Genomic DNA, 15,835 nt, shown 5'->3' on the forward strand with positions numbered 1-15,835 from the left:
TGCTTCAAGAACCACCACGCACAGACGTATGCAAGACATGGGTTTCAGCTGTCGCATTCCTTGTGTCAAGCCACTCTTGAACAAGACACAGCGTCAGAAGCGTCTCGCCTGGGCTAAAGACAAAAAGGACTGGACTGCTGCTGAGTGGTCCAAAGTTATGTTCTCTGATGAAAGAAAATTTTGCATTTCCTTTGGAAATCAAGGTCCCAGAGTCTGGAGGAAGAGAGGAGAGGCACAGAATCCACGTTGCTTGAAGTCCAGTGTAAAGTTTCCACAGTCAGTGATGGTTTGGGGTGCCATGTCATCTGCTGGTGTTGGTCCACTGTGTTTTCTGAGCTCCAAGGTCAACGCAGCCGTCTACCAGGAAGTTTTAGAGCACTTCATGCTTCCTGCTGCTGACCAACTTTATGGAGATGCAGATTTCATTTTCCAACAGGACTTGGCACCAGCACACAGTGCCGAAGCTACCAGTACCTGGTTTAAGGACCATGGTATCCCTGTTCTTAGTTGGCCAGCAAACTCGCCTGACCTTAACCCTATAGAAAATCTATGGGGTATTGTGAAGAGGAAGATGCGATACGCCAGACCCAACAATGCAGAAGAGCTGAAGGCCACTATCAGAGCAACCCGGGCTCTCATAACACCTGAACAGTGCCACAGACTGATGGACTCCATGCCACGCCGCATTGCTGCAGTAATTCAGGCAAAAGGAGCCCCAACTAAGTATTGAGTGCTGTACATGCTCATACTTTTCATGTTCCAACTTTTCAGTTGCCCAACATTTCTAAAAATCCTTTTTTTGTATTGGTCTTAAGTAATATTCAAATTTTCAGAGATCCTGAATTTGGGATTTTCATTAGTTGTCAGTTTTAATCATCATAATTAAATGAAATAAACATTTGAAATATATCAGTCTGTGTGGAATGAATAAATATAATATCCAAGTTTCACTTTTTGAATGGAATTACTGAAATAAATCAACTTTTTGATGATATTCTAATTATATGACCAGCGTGTGTGTGTGCGCACACACACGTGTATATTACACTCACCATTGCCTCAGGATCAATTTCATGCTTCTCGCTGCAGCATGCCACCATCTTCTTGCCATCAATAACAGCATACAGCATGACTGCCCTCTTATTACTTTGGTCATTGTTATTGTATCTGTGGATGTTGAAATGACACTCTAAAAAAGAAACACAGGATAAGCAACAGGGGAACATGATGCAAAATGTGACAATGACTGATTGATTTGCTCAAAAGTTTGCCAGGCTCTATGATCAATAACTTTGATACAACAACAATGAAAATTATAAGAGCATTTAGAGTTTCCAGTGTAGACGCAGATGTTGAGATCACATCATCGCAGTGGAATACGGTGAGGGTTAAGTTAGCTCCAAAATACTGTAACGTTAGTTGATGACACTCGTTACTGCAAGTATGTGCAATAAAACCTTTGCAAGTAAAAATACTTTATGAATACACCTGTCTGTAAGGTAACGTTAAACATGTAGAAATGGTGTCTATGAAGATTCTCAGTCATCCAGGTCATAGTTATCCAACGGAGGTTAAAATCAAGGGCAACTGGACTTGTTAATGAAAGTGGAAACCCACATGTAAAGGCTAAATCAGGCATGTGATTGGCAAAGGGCAAAAAAGCAGGAAAATATACTGAGACCAACCGACACCCCGATTAAACTGGCGGCGGCTCTAACATGAAGGTAAAGCAGGACCCATGACAATAGTTATTTAATGGATGTGTTGCAGTGGGAATCAAAGACAAGGGTCTAATCCACTGCACCATCGCAACCTCTCTATAATAATAATTATTTTGTATTCATTTTTACCAAACTTCAACAGCTAAATGTGCAACATGAAATAATTGAGTCTATAACTAAACAATGTAACTACTAACTTTCAAATTAGTTCAGTTGAAGTTAATAGATGACTTTTAATGAATAAGAGACAGCAGCAAAGGTTGTTGCCTGTTTAAGACCTGGTGGCCTGACTGTTAAAGAAACATTTCTATTCTTCAGGAAACTCAAACAGCTGATCAGTCTCTATCTGTTGATAAATTGTAGGAAAAAGTTTGACATTTCAACTCTGGCAGCGGGCGGGCGTGTGCGTGAGACGAGAACGACCGCGACAGTTTAACGAGATCGCGCCAGTCACACAGAAGCCGTTGCCCTGGTTACCACGTTGAGCGCTTGTTTGCCTGTCTGTTGAAGAGGAACGCGGAGCGACCCATGTGAAAAGGCCTTATAGAGCCTAAACCCTGTCACAACCATTCACAAGAAATTATTTAATAACGTGCCAAAACCTTTAATAAAAGGACGACTTAAAAAGCAACCATTCACACAGCAAAGTGTAAATATAGGCTACATGAGTGATCAATAGACAACAAAGTCAAAGTAAACATTAGACATAGCCTCTAACAAACAATAATGAAAACATTCCCAATTTATCTGATCCTTACTGTCAACTCAGTGTTGGGCAAGTTACTCAGAAATAACATTACCTACTAGTTACTTAGCATAGGCTATAGATCTACTCCTTAAAAAAGTAATATTAGCTACTCTACTTAGGCCCACTACTGGGTGATAGCCTGATATAACGCCACTCTCTCCCGATGAGTCCAAGCATCACTGGCAGCAGCGGCCGGAGTTTCTCTCTGAGTTTCACGTTGCTGTGCTGCTTTAGCTGATGCTTCAATTAGCCTAAGTATAAATGTAGAACTGTTCGCGGTTGAAAACTTTTTGCTGGTTTACAACGGACGACAATGTTCTTTGCATCTTAGACTGTGACACAGTAATGGCCATGACGTTACTTACAGCTTTCGAAAATACCTCTCTCTCCCTGTTCTCCAGTTGTCCTTTAGCTTCTTGGCTAACAGCTGACTTTAACAACATAAGGTCCGGTGCCGCTGAGCTGCAGCGCGGTCGCGTATTCACGTCAGGGATGGTGCGTTCAGTAGCGCACCGTTACTTGGATTAGTAAGTGTAATTATACTGTACAACTGTTTTGGAAATAGTACTCCGTTACATTACTCTTTACTGGGAAAAGTAATTTTGCAGTAGGCCTATTACTGCCCAAAACGTTACGTACCACTGATGCGCGAGAGCGCCTGTGGTACACACTGCGCAGGTGTGGAATTGGCAGTTGAGCGTAAACGAACATCCTTGATACTTAAGAAAGGAAGAAAACTTTACACACGTCAACCTAGATCCTTTCCATTTCACTCGGCCAGGTCCTGTACCGCAGATCTGCATGATTCTCGTGCATCACATTTTCAGGTCGGAAAAATCACATCCCTGCTAAATGTTGCTGTATTAGGCTGCATCTTACCAGGATGTCTTTGCTGACTTTTAGTTAGGTTTTCGGCTTGAAATTTTCTGTCATCATTTAAAAGCAGGCATTTGTTGTCCTTGCTTCGGATCAAATGTTTACAGTGCTGATTGGAAAGCCTGTAAGTGTCCTCATCCCAATCTGCATTTTAGAGAAAAACATGTTATAACACCAGAAACATCATGCACGCTATCACCACTTGTGTATTCTACTATAAATAAATAAAGGGGGGAAAGCATGAAACTGCATCACTGTGCCACAAATGTACTGTACTTTATTTTTAATCAGAAGCATAAGGATTGTATTACCTGTTTCAGCATCTTTGAATAAGGAGCAGTGGACAGTAAAAGAGAAGATTTAGAGAGAGTTATATACAAAAATTCAAAAAAGAATAGGGGTTATGTTATATTATTTATAATAAATACAATATACAGTATATTATACCATATGGTAGTTACATCTAATTTACCTATTGAGAATGAATAAAACATAAAATCACTTTTACCTTCGAAGTAAAAGGAGTTCTCAAGCATATTGACAAATTTAGTAGGGATGTAGCCGTCGGCAGCCATCAGGAAGACCTGGGGAAAAAACTGTTTCTGATTATAGAATACAGATTCAGATTCCTTCATTGTCATTGCACAGAGTACAACAAAATTGAATGCGATCCCGAAGGATTGACGACAAAGTCAAAAATATAGGTTCTGTATATAGAAATATAGAATATATAAAGAAATAATATAAATATAAAAATTTTAATTTAGCAAATAACTAAATCTGAAAAAACAGTAGGCCTACACAGTGTCTTTTTTTATGTTGCCCATGGGTGATGCCAATTATACAATTCTTCACATAATCTTCTTCGGGTGTTGTTCCAACACAATCCCCCAGAACCGCTTCAGTGCTTGGCAGTAATTCTCTGTGTGTGGAACTCTCCTGGAGTGATTTCTTCCTTCCCGAAACACATTCCCCCAATTGTAAGTAAATGATAGTGGTGGATAGCAAATTAACACGTTGTCACTCCAGAGTCTCCCATAGCTGTTCAAGTGGGCTGAGATCTGGGCCGGTTTACATAACAGATGGAACGTTTTATGTACGGCTGTAGGACACACCTGTTTCAGTCTGTACAGTCGCAACAGGGTTCACACACACACACACACACACACACACACACACAGGTGACCTCATGATCAAGGCCAGTTCATAAAAAGCAAAACCTGTCACAACAAATGTACAGATAAGAGTAATGGATGCCAGACATTCCAAGAAAAAAATACATGGGGATAACACAGAAAAGAAAAGTGTTGCAACTAATAGACATCCAGTATTACATCCATTATAATACCATATAATGCACCACTGTTCCATTCTAATAAGTCCGTAACACTAAACGATATTTCCAAAATCAGTGATGATACGTTCACGACCAGCGTTGCACGTCATAACAAACACTTTTGTTGTTTATCGCTGAATAAGATTGCTAAACCACGGCTTGTGGCATAACGTTGTTTTTATGTAATATACTGAGCAGCCTGCTGTTCAGGTCGACCTTGTAAATGTTTCAAAATGTTTGATCGACTGTAGGCTACTTTTCGTCTAAATGTACAAATGTGAAAGGGTTTGACCGTGTTCAAAAGACCGACTTCACGCCCTGGCCTGTGGCTGTGAAGTGGCCAAACGTGTCGACATCAGTCTCCGGTCCAAACAATGCAGGCTATCCATCAGAAACAGACACAACACTAACTTTTGTCCGTAACAGTTAGAAAACAGTTCAACCCGGTGGCTAACTTAGACATACCTTCAGAGATGCGGTGGACAGTTCCGGGGGGGGGGTCTCTCTCCTCAGACGGGACGTTCACACTCTCCACTCACTTAACGAGGGCGACAGACAGGATGATTAATAACAGCCCAAAATGAAATAAAAACTCTCTGCTAGCGCATTCAAACTGACTGTATAACTATTGTGGATCAGTTTAACATGGTTGTCATTGCAGAACTATGTCAGAAAATAGAAAATAGAAAATCTATTGTCGCAAGTTACCTCGCTGTCTGACTTGCCCCTCGGACAGACTGAAAAAACGCTCACGCGATGTCTTTTTGTGAAAGAACGAGACAGGCGCGCGCTTCCCGTTCTGGCTCTAGACGGAAGTGAAAATTTAAAAAGAAAACGCTATTACTGAACCAAAATGTTATTCCTGTTTCATTTTCTCTGAAATAAATGTAGAAATGTCGTGTGTTAATAGCTATAAACCCTGGTATGCATATTTTACTCGCACTGCTTAAAGTAGCCTAGTAAGTAATGTGTTGAGTTGTGTGTTTTAGTTTTGTTATCTATACTGTGTTGCATCGAACAAACTTGTATAATTTATTGAGTTAAAAAAGACGTTTTGAATTTGAATTTTACACTTCAAGTCAAATGGTTGTTTGTTTTTTGGCTTGTTGGCTCTGACCATGAAGCTGTCTGCCACCAGAGGGCCACAACGAGCTGAGAGGGAAATGTCAAAAATGCAGCAGAGAAGTGAAATAACCTCTTTCTTTTTATTATTTAAACATTTATTGTGCCATAAGTAATATAATATATATACATATATATATATTAAAAATCCCCTCCTCTCAGCCCTTGCAGGGGGTGGTATGTGTAATCCTCAAGCTTGGGTTCTCTACCAGAGGCCTGGGAGATTTCTGATGTTTTACCTGGAATCTGCTGGAGACACTCTCCCAGTTTGGGGGTCACAGCCCCCAGTGCTCCGATTACCACTGGCACCACTGTTGCTCTTACTTTCCACATCTTTTCTAGCTCCTCTTTCAGCCCTTGGTATTTCTCAAGCTTCTCGTGTTCCTTCTTCTTGATGTTGCTGTCGCTTGGGATTGCCACATCTATCACCGCAGCCTTCTTCTGCTGTTTGTTGATCAACACAATGTCTGGTTGGTTAGCCATCACCAGTTTGTCAGTCTGGATCTTGAAGTCCCACAGGATCTTAGCTCGGCCATTCTCAGCTACCTTAGGAGGCGTCTTCCATTTTGACCTTGGGACTTCCAGCCCATACTCATGGCAGATGTTCCTGTACACTATGCCAGCTACCTGGTTATGGCGTTCCATGTACGCACTTCCTGCCTGCATCTTACACCCTGCTGTCATGTGCTGTACTGTCTCAGGGGCATCCTTGCACAGTCTGCACCTGGGGTCCTGCCTGGTGTGGTAGACCCCAGCCTCTATTGATCTTGTGCTGCCATGATTAGTGCTTCTGTGCTGTCCTTCAGTCCAGCCTTTTTCAGCCACTGGTAGGAATATCAGCCACTTCTTCTATTCTTCTATTACATGCCGTGCAGAGGCTTGTCTCTCCATGAAGTTTCTTCAACTTCCTTGTCCTCACCTTCGGGTTTCTGCTGCCTGAGGTATTCACTAAGCCCTTCATCTTTTGGGGCCATGTACTCCAGGATCTTTGTTGTTTCATCACTAGCCCTTGGGGCTCCCTCACTACGCTTGGTGTACAGTCTCAGGGTGCTGGATTTGGGGTGGAACCCTCCATGCATTGTGAGGAGCTTTCTTGTCTTGATGTCAGTAGCCTCTATCTCCTCCTTTGGCCAGTTTATTAAACCAGCTGGGTATCTGATGGTCTTGCAATCTCGAGTGACTGCTCTATCATAGCTGGTGCTTGGCAGTATGTATTGACTGAAGGGATTCCTTATATAAATAGCCACTATGATATATATAGCCTGACAGGAGCTTCCAAGTTGTGCAGAGGTTATTGGATGATATTCCCTTCTGGGGATCCTTCATGTCCTTCTTGTCCTTGGGTTAGCAGGCATCAGCAGTTGGTTCATTTGTGCTGCCAGGCGTTCATGGAGTGCAGTTAGTTTGCCTCTTTCTCCCATATGTACTGTTCAGTCCTGGGTAGCTGTAGGTCAGTCACCCTCATGTTCCATAAGGGCTTGTTGTTGTTATTGGGGCTTGTTGACATTCGAACAGGTATGGCTCTTGTATTTGCAGATCGATAAAGATAAATCACTAGAAGATAAAGATAAAGATAAAATATGGCAAATCTGTTGTGCTAGCTAGAAGTTGGCCAAGTCAGCTGTTTTTTGGGGGTTATGATAAAAATGATGACAATGACAATGACTCACCTGTCAAATCATTAGTCAACATTAGAAAGGTTCCTATATTTGCACGTACAAACAAGAAATTGATACAATAGCCAGATGTGAAAATTGTGGTGTCCCCGTTTTGCAATGAGAAGGAATTTATCCAGGTCTACCCCCTACAAGGTCTCCATTTCAGCTGAGTGCAGAAAAGCACGTGTCCTGGCTGAGGGTCTGTTCAAACCAGTGTAATCCTCCTTTACTGTGGTGGTAATTGTCCTTCAGTGGAGCATGATGGTGAAGCAAGGCTCTGAGGCCCGCCAGGCTTTGTCAGGCTGAGCACCCTCTGCTTTGTTCTTCTCTGCTCTGACTCGTCCCTGTTGTTCTTGTTTCTCTTTCACAGATTTCCACCTGTTCTTGACCTCGCACTGTCCGCCGCCAGTCTATTGACCTTTGACCACGGCCAATCAGAAATAATCAGGAACCTACTACAATCTGACCTTTTCTGACCTTTGACTAGTGGCTGCATTAGAAAGCAACCAGCAGCTCCCTAATGAGCAACTCTAAGTCTTCTTATATTTACAACTGCTCTGTGGTACATTTTGGGGGAATAAGTCTTGCACTGAAAATGCTCCTGTGTTTGAGCAGCACATCATGGAAATGTAGAATGCTCCATAGTACACTTAAAAAGATATACTTATCTGTCAGGTCAAAGACATAGTACAGTACCTATGGCTTATTAGAACTGAATATCACCTGACTAGAGCATCAGGTGTGACACATCATAATGTAATGTGATAACAAGAAGCTGACTGAAAGAGGAAAATGTGACCTGACTCATTTAGAGCGTCAGATATGAACCGTCATACTGTAATGTGATAACAAGGAGAAAACAGAAAGAGGGAAATGTAACCTAACTCATTTAACGGTGCCTCTGCTAATGTATAGAGGTGGTAATGTTGAATGGCAAAGTAAACAATACCACAGCAATGGTGAGACAAAGCAAACACAAGAGATATATCACCCGCAAGCTGGGGGCGTAATGTCAAACATCAACATCAGAGCAATAACAACCAGCGCATATCATACATCCCCACACTTATACACACACACACACACACACACACACACACAGAAGACTGACCAGAGAAAGCCTCCACAGAGAGTCACAATATACAGTATATGCGTGCGCCCAAAATGTCTCGTGGTGGTATAACAATAAATCTTCATGGGGACATTATCTACTGTAAAGACTCTATTATTCTGTTTTTTACATGTACTTTGGTCCAGCACCTAGTATTTAATGCATTTGGATGTGCATGTTTTTACACTCCCTGTTAGTGCCTTGGAAACAATCTCTACTAATCTAGCAAGCACCAAAGCAATTTAACCTTGCCTATATAAAGACAATGCAAACATGTATTAAAAATATAATTAGTAGGTAAGGTATTTAAAGGTATCAACAGGTTGCATATCAACAAAGAAATTGCAATGTGTTGTATAGCATCACAGATACAAAGTGGCTGTTTAGTTTATACTGTTTTCCACTTGTTTATCCTTCCTTTAGGACAGTGTTTCCCAACCTTTTTGGCTTAAAACAAGGAAGAAACGTTTTGTGACCACTTATCACAGATTGCATATGTCTGAATTAGAGTAGTTCAGGCAAAATACTGATTTTATCTTCTCAGAATGCTTCATTTGGATCATTTTAGAAGTGTATCTATCTCTTATTGTTTCTCAAAGTAGCACTTATAGCAGTTCAGCATATTTAATGACGTTGAAGCGCTTCTTTGTTTTTTGCATTGTATCAACATGATCAAAATGCACAGTGTGAGTTGGCCTGGATAATAGCATCAGCCAAATCAATGTGACATTTGAGCTAAATGCTAACATCAGCATGCTAATATGCTCACAATGACAGTGCTGACATGCAGATGCTAAGCAGGTATAATGTTTATCATGTTGTTCACAATCTTAGTTTAGTATTAGCATTATGACTTTTGCTAATTAGCATTAAACACAGTGTACGGCTGAGGCTTATGGGAATGTCATTAGTTTTGCAGGAATTTGGTCATAAACCAAGGTATTGGACAAAAAAAATGTTTGACTGGATGATGGCATGAGAGGAAAAGTCAGGTGATCACCAAAGTCAGTAGAATTCGTCCTCTGGGTCCAATGAATATTCCAACAAAATTAAATGTTAATCTGTCCGCTAGCTGTTAAGATATTTCATTCTGGACCAACCAATTGATAAACACACTGCCATGAGTAGATAAGTCAAGCATATGTTTTCCATACAGCCTCTGTAATATGTCAGACATTTTCTTTATAAATTTAAAACAACTCTGCCTTGTATACATACAGATGTATCTGGTGACATAACACAACCCTCTGCACGTCAGTTCAGCGCAAAAACCTCATGTATGATAATGGCTTACATATGTGCTGATTCACAGCTACAATGAAGTCCATTTTTGTATGTGAGCTAGGGTAACTTACAGAAAATATGGAGCTTGCTTATAAACCATAGAAGGTTAGCTGGACAAAGTAGTAAAATGACACAGATCAGGCAGACTGAAATGCATCTTTAATGAAACATCAGCTGATGTGACAGGGCTGCTGCAGAGTCACTCCTGCCCCCTGGTGGCAGTCTCTGACACAGACACAGCTGTGTTTGGGCTGACTCCTGAGTTCTGTGAATGCTTTGTCCAAAGTGGATCCTTGTTCCTCGGCAACCTGAGGCCAATCTGAGGGGCCCGACGAGCCTAAAGTAGCCTGGTTTCAGCTTCAGCAATGACTAGCGGTAACACAAGCCTCACCGACGAAGGAGTGAAATACTTTTAGGTTAGTTCATGTTATGCAACACTGTGCTCTGTTTTCAGTAACATTCACTTCCTGCCCAGGACAGGATAGGACTGTTTATCTAAGTCAAATTCAAATTCAAATTCAAATTAGCTTTATTATGAATGATGATGAATGTATAGCAACAATATTGCCAAAGCTATATATAAAGTACATAAGGACAATGAATTTCATACATTTCTATCAAGGAAATAAAACAGCAAAAGTTGTGTTTGTGTGTTAATACAAAATAAAATAATAATAATAAAAAAAATATATATATAAAATACAAAGATTCCATAAAAATAAATATTTTTTAAAGTCAATAAGTAAAACAATAAGCGTGTGTGTGTTAGTTAAGTCACTCTTCAGTAAACACACACACTCTCTCCCTTCCACTCATCATCAAGTAGCAGTCAGTCAGTCAGTCTGGACACTGTCGGGCTGATAAGGTGCTGCCCCCAGCTGTACCTGACAAAATAATATTCTGCAGGACACCTGTCAAAACGCTCCCCATGATATTTTCAAATGATTTCATTTTCGACTGACATTAAAGGGGTGCTTGAACAGTGGATATTAACTAAGTACATTGAATCAAGTACTGTACTTAAGTAAAGTTTTGAGGTCCTTGTATTTTACCGGGGTATATCCTTGTGATGTTACAAGAATAAAGTTTTACTTCTCTACATTTCTGAGGTTAAATGCCCATCTATGTGACAGCTATAGTTTACACTTAACAGTACAGTATATTATGTGACAGTATACCTATACCACTGAAAAAACTGTTGTAATATGACTTCTGGGACTGGAGGAGTTTTTGTCAGCCTGGGCTTATAACAGAAAGTCTGTCTCATAGTGGGACTTTGATAGATGATGGTTTTAGCAGGCAGAGAGGGTCCAATGAAAAGGTGCTGTTGCAGAGGTTCGACACAAGTCAGTTAAAACTATGTCCAGTCTTAAACTTTGTTTCTGTCCTAAAGAGGTAATTATTTGTCCCTTTACTGGTCTGTACTATCTACCAAGAAGGTTGTATCATTGGGCTTGGAAGGGAAATCATCCAGGACAAAAAGGATTAAGTCCAAGTGAAGAGTATTTGCTGTTAGAGTCAAAGTCAAGCTGCAAGTCTTTTTGTCTTCTTTGGTTAAGTTTAAAACGTCTGATTGATTGCATTATGTAAGTGTAGAATCCAGTGTTTATGGAGCTTGGCCCATACCAGAAAATAAAAGTTTCTTAAAAGCCCCCAACTTTATGGGATTGTAATACTGAATTGTTGAAGTACCCCTTTATGGATGTGTTAAGGAAGAGAGGGTGCGTATGGACACACTTTATCCACAAACATTCTGCTACTGTTTAGCCACAAATGTACGGGTTGTGCTGTTAGCTGGTTGTGCTTTGAATCTGTCTGTCTGTGTTAGCCCTCTACTGGACGTGTGCTGACTGACAGTCGCCTTCAGAAGCAGCCTATCACCTGCCTTCCATAAGGAGATATTTGTGAAGATGTTCAGGCACAAAGCTTATCTCTTCGTCCTCTTGTGAAAACAAAAGGTTGCTGTCAGTCACGCCCTGGGGACCGGCTCACCTTTAGCCAGTTTATCATTAGCATTTGCAACCATCTGCGCAGAGAAAATGGCCTTGTTTCCTCCTGTAGACGTCTTCAGTTAAAATGAGAAAGGCTCAAAGATTATAACATGAAACCAGATATTTGGTCTGTAAAGGTCTTAAGTTGTCTTGTTCAAAAGTTCAATAGTGCACACCCCATCCACCTGAACACTGTGTGATGACTAAGAAGTTAATCTATCCCAAGTGATAGGCCTGTAGGATGTTAATATGTTGGATAGATGTGCATTACTGTACAAGTATTTTCAACATCAGCCATGAATACAGACAACTCTTTGTTCTGTTGACTGGAAACTTAGATTTGAGAGCCAGAAACCAACCAAGTCATCACTGAGTCACTTGTGTTTTTCAATAATCCTCTCAGCGCCCCCCCCTCGCCATTAGTCATATTTCCAGCCATAAAACTGATTTAAAGCTGCAATAATCAATATTTTCATTTGAACACTGTAACAAAGCGCTGTGTGTAATGCAACACAGGTCGCTTGTAGTGATGATCCCACAGAGAATTATCACCGGACTTTGCTGTTTCCTTCAGGTCTATGGAGTATTTTAGCGCTGTTGAGCTCATTGTTTTGGTTTTACTGCCTGCAACGTTTTTGTTTTGGTTCCGTCTCACTGCTTTATAAGGTGATAATATTTACACTTATAATAATAATGCCCCCAAGTGGCTAAAAAAGGAGTCGCCCCTTAAAAAAGTAGGCACCCCTTATGGTTTCCCAGGGTTCATGAAACTGTTCACGCATGGTTGGACAGGAAGGAGGCACAGACATGCTATCTGTATATTGTACGTTAGCGTTCATGCTTCTTGCACTTTCATCATGCATGTCAGATACATTCCACTCAGAACAGAACTCTTATTTCTAGATCTTTTAACGACATGACAAACCTTCATCACAGAATAAAAGAAAGGTACGACGAGTTTGATTTTCAGCAAGTTTATTTCAGTATAAGTGGTTTTTAAAACACCTCACACTGTTTCTCCAAACATCTCATTGTTCTTGCAACCTCCGAGATAAGCAAGCAAGACAATAACATCTTCACACATGGCCAAGTCCAACATGATCAAACTCTGTGCCCAACAACATTTTGAAGCAAACTAATTGACAAGAGTCGACATTAAGACAAGTTGGGAGCAGGAGCTCACATAAAAAACAATAATTATACTTTGTACATATGTAAAACCTGACTAAAAAGAGACTAAGAGGCCGGCTTACGGTAGCCGACGCAGGAAGGAGCAGTGATCTGACAAAATGAACCAAATGCCCTAACAGTAACCTCCTTCAGCCCCCTTAGTCTTGTGTACTGGTCGAATGTGAGTAACTGTGTGTATGCATGCTTGTGTGTATGCATGCGTGTGCACTTGTGTTTTATCATCCAAACAGTAAATTACATAGAAATCCAATGTGTTCTAATAAGGCATTATGTGGCAAAACAGAAAATCATTAAAAAACAAAACAGAAACTCCGCAGAGCAAAAGACAGCATTAAAATCTGTTCTTAAGGCCAAGAAAACAGAACAAAGCACGTCATGTACAAGGTGAAAAGCTACGCGTTATCAAGCCAAAGTCATGAGGAAACTTTAAATGTCAGTCCAGACACGGTTTACTGATCTGGGGAAGAAAGAAGAGTTTGTTTCTCTGGGTTAGTAAATTGGGTTTTAACAGCTAAGACTGAACTGCAGAAGCCAGTCTACAGAGTAACAAAAAAGTCTGTCATCCATGGGTTGAAAAGGTTACAAATTCACTGTAGCAAGGGCAAAACCAGAGAGTGTGCATTAACTTCACAGGTGGTGATATTAGCATAATGAGCTGGGACCTTAAAAAGTACAGATATAAAATACATTCATGAAGACATTTTTAAACAAAACAAGAACAAAGTCAATAGAAAGCGGAACACCATCAAATGGCTCAAGCCAAGAGGCAAAACACAAACATCAGTTAATGGACTACAGTAGAGAGTCTCGGGGGTGAGGGTGGGGAAGCAGAACAAAGACAATGATTTTATGTTTTTTTTGTTTTGTTTTACGATGTGCAACAGTTAGATTCTGTATGTACAGAGAGACAATATAATCTTGGCCCTATAAACTGGTACTGATCGAAGATTTGTCTCACCGTATTCAAAGGGACCATCCAAATTACAAAAAAAAGACATGTTTTTCCACGTTCCCCTAGTTCTATCTAGCCATGCAGTACATTCGGCCTTCACCTTGAGATCTTGGATCTCAGCCTCCACTCCAATGCAATGCAGCGGAGTTTAAATTCCATTTGTGGCATCTGCAGCATGAAAAAAAAAGTACATTTTAAAAATTCAACAGTTAAATTTCATTCCCTAGTAGGACGCAGTCACGCCAACATTTTAACAAGAGGCCACCCTGCACTGTGGAAAATAATTAGAGTCCACAATAGTGGCGGCACCACAATCCAGTTTCATGTCACTCCCTCACCAGAGTATGAACTGCTCTACAAAATAGATACGGCACGGTTTGTAGTCTTGAGAAAGAGTCAATTCAATGGTTCAAGTACATCTCTTAAATAAACGGTTCTTTCTGGTTAGTGACCGAGCTAACTATCATGCTAGCAGCTAGCTAAAATGGATTTATTTATTTTTGCTAGCTGGATTACTAGCTAGCTTGGTTGGCTGTTTGTGGCTGGCTTGAGATAACATGTTACCAGCTAGCTAGCTTAACACCGGTTAGCGTGCCAGCCACAAATAACTTGAAATGTGAAAATCGATCCAGAGTAGCAGGCAAACTATTTCTGGAAAGACAAATTGCTGTTGAAATCTGACCGGCAGAAAAATATCAGCCCAACTATAAACAATACTACTGTAGATACTACTACAGGACAGTTAAAACATGCTGTTTTTGTGATTTTGTTTGAATGTACCCTTTAAATATTTTTCTAAACCAGGTGGTGAGCCTGACTCTTCATCACAACTACTGACAATAATTCGGTATTTTTTCCAATCATTCCACCCACAGCTGATCCAGTACCTTGTCAAAGTTTTCTGTACCTATTCAACAGATGGTGATGGTGGTGTTGCGTTGGTGTCCGCTACGACACTCTTCCCTGAGAACCCACTTCCCCTACAACTACAGCTATGGCAACATGCTGGGGACAATAATTTGTGGTCCTAAATGATAAAAACAAAGCTAAATACACATTTTACAGAATCACAGGGTGCAGCATTACAAGGAGAGGACATTTCAAAAGCCAATATTTACAAATAGTTCAGACGTTCTCGACAATGCTGTGAGGGATTCTTCCCCCTCAGAGCCAGGAATATTCTTGTATCTTGGTACATGTTGCCTCTACATACAGACCTACAACAGTGTGCTGGTGGTGGAAAATAAAGGTGAGGACACTACATGGTGCCACTGGTCAATCTAATCACTGAGCTGTTTGGTTGCGCTGAAGTGTCAAAGACTTTGTTCATGCGTTTACAATAATCAACAGTTTCCAAACTGGTGATCATTTAAATAGACCAACAATTGATGAAAATGATGATGAAACATGATGCAGTTAACTCTTCCCACTGTCTCACGCTGGGCACCGATGTTACATACTGCTATAGTACACACTGTACTATTACAATAATATGTAACTATTACTGCTCCAATATTTTCTATTTGTACATACTGTATACAGCATTTGTCTATATATTTCTATTTTTTTTCAATGTGTGTGTTTTTTGCATTCTATATTCCAGTCTCTGGATGCTTATTTTGGCGTTAAGCAATGAACCGCTCCTATGGATAGTGAGTTTGCATTACAAATAGGGTCTCTCTTTTCCCTGGCGCGCTCGACAAACTCAAATCCTTCACAGTTTGCTTCAGTGTCCACCTCTTCCTCACAGTCCTTTTCTGACCCCATATATATATATTTAATATTATAAAAAATAAGTTATTGCGCATCCAAAAAAAGTGCATTGTATATTTGAAAAATATCTCT

General features: G+C 40.5%; 1 protein-coding gene across 1 annotated transcript in view; it reads left to right on the plus strand.

Moving 5' to 3' along the window:
* Positions 1-15,835, plus strand: part of tpst1 (tyrosylprotein sulfotransferase 1) — a gene marked incomplete at its 3' end in the record, with an annotated part of 837,181 nt that overhangs the window by 523,056 nt on the left and 298,290 nt on the right.

The sequence above is a fragment of the Micropterus dolomieu genome, linkage group LG17, assembly GCF_021292245.1.
Source record: "Micropterus dolomieu isolate WLL.071019.BEF.003 ecotype Adirondacks linkage group LG17, ASM2129224v1, whole genome shotgun sequence".
NCBI lineage: Eukaryota > Metazoa > Chordata > Actinopteri > Centrarchiformes > Centrarchidae > Micropterus > Micropterus dolomieu.